At 43.8% G+C, this 8,437-nt stretch overlaps 1 long non-coding RNA gene across 2 annotated transcripts; it reads left to right on the plus strand.

The window, feature by feature from the left end:
* Positions 1-200: 200 nt before the first annotated feature.
* On the plus strand, positions 201-3,959 carry LOC145860344 (uncharacterized). 2 transcript variants are annotated; one of them, XR_014380355.1, is made up of 5 exons: positions 201-853; positions 968-2,867; positions 3,243-3,346; positions 3,468-3,609; positions 3,720-3,959. It is a non-coding gene; the product is annotated as an uncharacterized LOC145860344 (long non-coding RNA). The 2 variants fall into 2 exon arrangements; XR_014380354.1 differs by having other exon boundaries at positions 203-853; positions 968-3,346.
* The last annotated feature ends 4,478 nt before the right edge of the window (positions 3,960-8,437 follow it).

The raw sequence follows: 8,437 nt of genomic DNA on the forward strand, positions 1-8,437 counted from the left end.
CAATCTCCAAAGACTCCCTGATGCAGAACCTACAGGAGCTGATGGGGAGTTTCAAGGGGCCAGATTGTCATGTAACCCCAAAGGTGACTTGGGCACAGAGGCAGGCCTTGTTTGCACAAAAGTGGGGGGAAGAGAGAGAGTCAATGGTGGACAGCATGCTCTCTGCTGAAGGTACTGTGTTGGGCCACTGTCAATATTGCAACAGTGAGGATGTGGTTGTGCAGTGCAGAGATGGCCTTTCCAGGCATCCTCTCATGTGACGTAGCCACCCATAGCACCAAGGTTTTGCACAACAGGGAGTCATTTTAGTCATGCTGCACAATTTTCAATGCATCAGTATTTACAGTCCAAATATATTGAACAATTTATTTGGGATCTTTTGGTGTCACATTTTGGTTTCTAGTTTGTCTTTTGCCCATGGCTGTGCCACAACTGAGTGGTTGCCCCCCCAGCGCCCAGACAGTGACGAGTGGCAAGCAGGACATCCTGATTGGAATAAATGGTAAGTGTATGGTTTTTAAGGACTACTTCTATTCCCATGTTTTTAAAGAATGTAATTAATTACTTCCTAATAGTTACTCCTGACTCAGGGCGCTACAACCTGTGCCTTCCTGCTCTGAACTGCTCCGGGTGTCTGAGACATTGGACAGTTGGGCTGGACGACCTTGTAAAGAGTGGCTACTGGCCAGCCACCATGACTTACCAGACCATCTTCACAGTGGCTCTCTTCAGGTCAGCCACCGTGACTCACCAGACCATCTTCACAGTGGACCTCTTCAGGTCCTTTGAAGACATGAAGGTGTTGGCCCCAGGATGCTCAAGGCTTGACGGAAGAAAAAAGCACTTTGGCAGGGTAAGTGTGTATATACACATCAAATTATCATTTTTATGAATTAGTGGTTAATATTTGTCCCAAATATAAAAATTGCCCCTTACTTATATCTCTGTATGTTTTGCATGTTATTAGAGTGGAAAGATATCTGGTGACACATTCCAGAAGGCATTCCTCGAGTGGACATAGAGGCGGTTTGAAATAGACTAGCTTTGTGGAAGCGATCTCCTCCATTGTCCTGCCTGCTCACAGGAGATGCATGTTATATCAGTGGATGGGAATCGCAAGAAATACCACTTCCATCAAGCCTCAGGGTTTGTACTACTTTCTTATGTGTTGATGTTTTGTTCAGGGTATAATTATACCTTCTTAAAGTGCATGCCGGTCTTCTTTTTGTTATGAAGTATATTTTTGTGGTGTTATATTGCAGTTGGTCAATCATGTAGTTAATCTCACAGTTTCTAGAAATGCTTTGATGTTTATAACTTGTTTCTTTTAAGTTAATCTCTGCACTTCACTGTGATTTTCATGTTGTCATCGCCTATGGGCACAAACCCACCGTCACTGGACCAGACAGGACTGGCAAAAAGTGCTCTTCACTGACGAGTCGCGGTTTTGTCTCACCAGGGGTGATGGTCGGATTCACGTTTATCGTAGAAGGAATGAGCGTTACACCGAGGCCTGTACTCTGGAGCGCGATCGATTTGGAGTTGGAGGGTCCGTCATGGTCTAGGGTGGTGTGTCTCAGCATCATTGGACTGAGCTTGTTGTCATTGCAGGCAATCTCAACGCTGTGCATTACAAGGAAGACATCCTCCTCCCTCATGTGGTACCCTTCCTGCAGGCTCATCCTGACATGACCCTCCAGCATGACAATGCCACCAGCCACACTGCTCGTTCTGTGCGTGATTTCCTGCAAGACAGGAATGTCAGTGTTCTGCCATGGCCAGGGAAGAGCCCGGATCTCAATCCCATTGAGTACATCTGGGACCTGTTGGATTGGAGGGTGAGGGCTAGGCCCATTCCCCCCAGAAATGTCCAGGAACTTGCAGGTGCCTTGGTGGAAGAGTGGGATAACATCTCACAGCAAGAACTGCCAAATTTGATGCAGTCCATGAGGAGGAGATGCACTGCCGTACTTAATGCAGCTGGTGGCCACATCAGATACTGACTATTATTTTTGATTTTCACCCCACCTTTGTTCAGGGACACATTATTCACATTTCTGTGGAACTTGTTCAGTTTCAGTTGTTGAATCTTGTTATGTTCATACAAATTTACACATGTTAAGTTTGCTGAACATAAAAATCGTTTTTTTGCTGAGTTTATGTTGTTAGGCAGAAACACATTATGTTCCTCTCACTGATATTGTCATGGCCTGCCTAAGTCTAGGACCCTCATGGGCGTGGAAGTGTGTGTGTGTGTGTGTATGGGATAGGACTGTAGTCAGATGGAATTTGGGGTGGGCCCCTATGGCCCCCCTTCCAGCAATGTCTTCTCTCTTCAACTGTTGGCCTTATCTCGAGTTGAGTTCCACATCCCTCATTGTCCTAGTTCCACAGAACCAGACCTGCCTTATCAGGAACTGAAACTAGATTGCTACACTTTTAGAAATATGAATATTCAGCAACAACATGCTTGAACAGAATATGAACTTTCTGCACTTCCCCTTGTCTCACTCAGTAACTTTCCATCCACCAAGTTCCTATGAACCCTTTATTGACCCCTAACATGTACATTTCTTATACATGTAAAGTAATCGGTACATTATAATATGATGACAGGCATAAGTATATTTCAAGCCAGAATCCAACAGGTAGAAAAGTTAATGTTTCTCTGTCTTTCAACTTCATAATTGCATTGATGTCAGTGGAGTCATGTTTGTAACTTTCCCTGTGTTTGACAGCCACACTTCAGGATAGTCAGACAGGGCAAACAGGAAAGACATTGAAAGCAGGGGAAAATGGGAAAATGGGGCAGACAGGGCATTACCTCAGTGTGAAACAGAGGAAACACTACCTATACTGTTTGACAGGTAAGGCCCAACAGCAATATGACCTCAAACACATTATTAATCAAGCAGTAAAACTGATTTGTGAAAGAAAATACATTAGTCATACACATCAGACCATGTTTATAATCAAATGTAGGCATAACCTATGTTATTCATTGATTTAATGTAAAACATTTAACTAAACTGAGAAATGACATGAGCATAAACAGCAGAGTATCTTGTGAGCCACAACTCTGCGTGCCTTGTATAATGTTATCACTGCATGACAACAAATGCTTTAGAAATGAGTTGATTGCTTTGTACTCTCTTTGTTTGTGCCTCTATAGTAGCTCTATAACTAATAGTCATGTAATATATCTGAATCTACAGTCCATCTAATCACCCCTTTTTATTCAGACGGTAACAAGAGGAGGCATCAGATTCAGCAGGCAGAGTTTAGGCTCCCCACAGTGACTGCTCAATACTGACAACTTTGTGGCCATGGGAGAGACTTGGCACCAGTAAGTATATGATTACAGAAGGTATCTATTGTGATTTCATTTTTACCTTCAGCGTAGGCTGCAATCATTGCTGTTCTGTTATATACCTCTGTGAGGCAACAGGCATTTTGTCATCCAAAAGGCAATCTTGGACAGACTGATGTTGATGGACAGACTGCAGGAGGAAGAGAGGATCCTGGTGCAGGAGATGAAGAAGCACTGGGGGAGCCTACAAAGAGCAGCAGGAACTCTGGAGGCACTGTCCCTACAGCTGCAATATCAGAGTAAGTTGAGGTTTACACTTTTTGGAATGAACGTTTTGTCTTCATTTGCAAATATCCTCCACACTATTGTGGAATTGTAAATAATTTGCTGTTTTACATATGATTTTCAGGCAATGCAGTGGAGATGTCGGAGGGAGGGAGGAATGGCCTTCTCTGCCTCCTGCCCTGACACAAGACACCAGGAACACCTACCACAAGCTGATTCTGGGAGAAAGGGCTATTTTTGATGACTCTGATGTAGATTAAACTCAGATGAAGTTAGAAGTCCTATTGCTGAGAGCTCAGATGACGACTGCTATGCTTTCTGAAATCATACACCACCCCTACCTCTTTCTCTCTGTCTTGCTCTCTCCCGCAGGAGAGGGAGAAAGCAGCCACCACCTCCCTCGGGAGCAGCCTGGTCTTCCGACGTTGACCCCTGACCCCTCACCTTCTGAACCCACCCAGGGGAATGTCATTTGCCTGATGATGTGCTAGTGGAGAAGGAATGTGTCATTTCAGTGCATTTGTTGCCATAGTTCCTCACCTCCTCGACTCCATTTCTTCCAGTCCTAGACGATGGCGACATCATTAGCAATTCAGAATGTCAGTTGAGGACCTCTTTACTGAGGAATGTGCTTGTTCTTCATGATTGCTTTATTTACATTTTCTTGGAGTATTTTCGATGCAGCTGTGATTGTGATTTTTGTGTAATTGTGAGTTACAAAAGAGTCCTTGGTCTCAATGGGGCTGTGAAAATAAATAAATAAACGCATTAACCACTAACAGCTCTGTGTGTGTTTCAATCGATTACATAGTATGAATGAATTATTTTGATCTAATAGAAAGTGTTGGTGCAGCATGCTGTAAGTCATTGCTGCCCCTTGCAACATTGTAAGTACAACATCACCTTCTAAAGTGTCACTTGCCAAATCTAACAGCCTATCACTCGCTTTTATGTTTGACTTTAAATCAGTTAACGGTGTATCAATGAATATCTGATATTGAGTGGAATGTACTGTTGCCCAACCCGTATATTTCAGCAGTGAATTGTATCCTACACCATCATTTCAAGTGGTAGAACACATGGGCTCTTTCCATTTGCCCTATATAAGCTTACTGGCTGATGAACAATAACGTATGCCTATTTACAGCAGCATATGATTTGATAGTTGTTATACCAAAAGTGGTTGGACTGAAAACCCACTGGATGGTAGATCTCCAGGAAGAGGGTTGGACTGAAAACCCACAAGATGGTAGATCTCCAGGAAGAGGGTTGGACTGAAAACCCACTGGATGGTAGATCTCCAGGAAGAGGGTTGGACTGAAAACCCACAAGATGGTAGATCTCCAGGAAGAGGGTTGGACTGAAAACCCACTGGATGGTAGATCTCCAGGAAGAGGGTTGGACTGAAAACCCACAAGATGGTAGATCTCCAGGAAGAGGGTTGGACTGAAAACCCACAAGATGGTAGATCTCCAGGAAGAGGGTTAGGCAGCCCTGTTTTAGACCATTACATTAGGAAGGGAAGGGAAAGGGGATACCTAGTCAGTTGCACAACTGAATGCTTTCAACCCCTCTGAATCAGAGAGGTGCGGGGGGCTGCCTAAATTGACATCCAAGTCATCGTTGCCTGGGGAACAGTTATTGTTGGGGGGTAACTGCCTTGCTCAACGGCAGAAAAAAAGATTTTTCCAATTTGCAGGCTTGGGCATTCGAACCATCAACCTTTTGGTTACTGGCCCAATGCTCTTAACCGTTAGGTTACCTGCCGCCCCTCAGAGGAGGAGGCTGCATAGTTGCCTGGTGGGAGGAGCTATAGCAGGACGGGCTCATTATATAGGCTGGAATGGAATAAATGGAACAGAGTCAAACATGTTGGTTTCCATATGTTTGATGTGTTTGATATCGTTCCATTTATTCCATTCCAGCCATTACAATGAGCCCATCCTCCTATAGCTTCTCCCACCAGCCTCCTCTGTTCCATTGGTCCTAAAGTGCAATCTCCACCCTCCCAGAGCACCGGTAATGCAAAACGAACTTGCCCATTGATTACACCAAAGACAGTACAGTATGAAGATAGGAAAAAACTGCTTTTCCAATTGAAATCCCCGATCACACTTGCGGGCAATGTCATGATGACGTTGGCTAGCTAAGCTCATGCACAGAAATACGTCATCGGGTCTAGCTGTCATCTCGTGCTGAACTGTGCAAGTGCAGGATGCAAAACCAAAAGCACTCTGTCGATAAATACTGAACAAAATATAAACGCAACACACAAGAATTTCAATGACTTCACTGAGTTACAATTAAATGAATTAGGCCCTAATATATGGATTTCACATGCCTGGGCATGGGTGGGCCTGGCTCCCAAGTGGTGGGCCCTCAGTCAGAATGAGTTTTTCCCCACTAAAGGGCTTTATTACAGACAGAACGATTCCTCCTTTGTAGTGGGAACAGTAACATTAGTACTCTCTAAAAAAATACTTGAAGGAAAATGTTTTTATATTTTTATTTAAAAAATGTATTTGTATGTTTAGCTCACATAATATAATTTAAACGTATGCATTAAAGTGTCTGTAATAGAATAAACTTGTCAAAAACAAATGTAGACATTAATGCATTTCTATAGCTTCCAAAATATGTTTTACGATTGAGGAGGAGTACCATGATGGCTGCGCGATGTCTTCAATACAGCGGCCCCTGTCAGTCATCCAGGGTTTATTCACATCATTGGTCTGCACCCACTCTGACACGGCCGCCACAGACCCAGGTTCCTAGTGACTAGATTACCGTGGAAGGATCTCGTCTCAGTATTGGTCAAACCGTCCCGCAGTTTGAGGAGGCAGTAGCCTGCTTTGTGCCAGTTCTTATACCCGCAATCGTTCAGGCGAGCACTCAACTCTTCGTTGCTATGCATCAATAACTATAGGTTTAGGCCAGACATAATTAATGGCCTACCTACAGTTCAGACTTTAGGTTGCTAAACAGTCAAAAACATATAAGAGAGAGACAGACGCCTGTACAAGTATAGTTGTCAGGATGGCCGAGCGATCGAAGGCGCCAGACTGAAGGTGAAAATCATTCCTGAAAAAGGGGTATTCTGGTCTCTGAATGGAGGCGTGGGTTTGAATCCCGCTTCTGATAACCCTTTTCGCTAAAAAACTCGGAATAAAACAATCTACAAAATCAAGTGGTAAAAGGAAAACACCTATCCTGGAATATACATTTCACCAATTGCCTAGTTCTAAATTCACTCAACTAGACTAGTGTCAGCCTGAGCCGCTGGAAAACACACGTGTGTGAGAGTTTCCTCCATGAGGTGGCGCCATCATCATAGCAAACGCCAGAGGCGGACCTAATGTCAGCCTGCACTAGTCTCTGTCTCTGTCTGAAAGGACGCTTTTTACTGATGGCTGAAAGGACGAGTTTTACTGGTCACCAAGACTCCTGGAGATCTATCTAACCACGGTCTGTGTGTGTGTGTGTGTGTGTGTGTGTGTGTGTGTGTGTGTGTGTGTGTGTGTGTGTGTGTGTGTGTGTGTGTGTGTGTGTGTGTAGTTAGAGAACAGACAACAACCCACACACCTCATTTAAGGACTAGTGGAATAGCACTCTGACACAGTGAAACACTGACTTTGAATTACAGGACCCAATTTAAAACAGATTTATACAACAAAGAGCAATTATAAAAATGAAAGAACATTTTGTATTGTATCAAATAATTTCATCTTTACATGAACATTTTATTAGTCTTTTAGGATGCACACAGAAAATCAAATATCCCTCTATCTTTGTAATTAGATCTCTATGGATTTGATGATAGTTAAAGTAGATTAGACACCCTGGAGTGTGTGTGTGTGTGTGCGCGTGCTTGCGTCCGTGCGTCCCCTGTGAGTGTGTGTGTGCATAAATGTGGCCTGCTTAGCAGTGAATTGAGAGGGACACAATGATGTGAGTGTGTGATCCCAGCAGGGTGTTTTTTAAGCAGAGGGAGATCAAAGAGACATTAGTATTCTGAAATAAATCACACGGCCTCACTGTGAGAGTCCCCAAACCCCCTACACACACACACACACACACACACACACACACACACACACACACACACACACACACACACACACACACACACACACACACACACACACACACACACACACACACACACACACACAAAGAATGCATGCTTTTGCACATGCACACACATATACATACACACACATATTCTTTCTCTCCAATCGAGTCAACCCACTGTCTCTCTCTTCAAAAGGCTGCCCCACCCCACACCCCCCTCACCCCCATGGGGCTTCATAACTATCTGCTTACTGGCTCTGATTCCTTTGTTACCCTCTCACTGTTTCTCACGTTTGCACAAAATCCAATTTCCACCCACTTTCTGCAAATAAGCAGAAAAATGCTTCGTAAGAGAAAATGGTTGTTCGTTCGTCAGAGAGAAAGTCAGAAACGCCAACTAGAAGGTTTGACATGCTTATCCTCAGGGAGACCTCTCTCTTTCTTTCTCTTTCTGTCTCTCCTTCTCTCTATTTCTCTCTATTTCTCTCTATTTCTCTCTCTCTCTCTCTCATTCTCTCTCCGTCTCTCTCTCTCTCTCTCTCTCTATTTCTCTTTCTTTCCGTCTCTCTATTTCTCTCTCCGTCTCTCTCTCTCTGTCTCTCTCTCTCTCTCTCTCATTCTCTCTCCGTCTCTCTCTATTTCTCTCTCCCCATCTCTCTTTATTTATTTTACTCTCCGTCTCTCTATTTCTCTCTCCGTCTCTCTCTATTTCTCTCTTTCTCGCTCTCTCCCTTTCTCAGTCTGTTACCTCTGGATGGAATGATTTAATTA

Source organism: Salmo salar, chromosome 14 (assembly GCF_965601325.2).
Source record: "Salmo salar chromosome 14, fSalSal1, whole genome shotgun sequence".
Classification (NCBI taxonomy): Eukaryota; Metazoa; Chordata; class Actinopteri; order Salmoniformes; family Salmonidae; genus Salmo; species Salmo salar.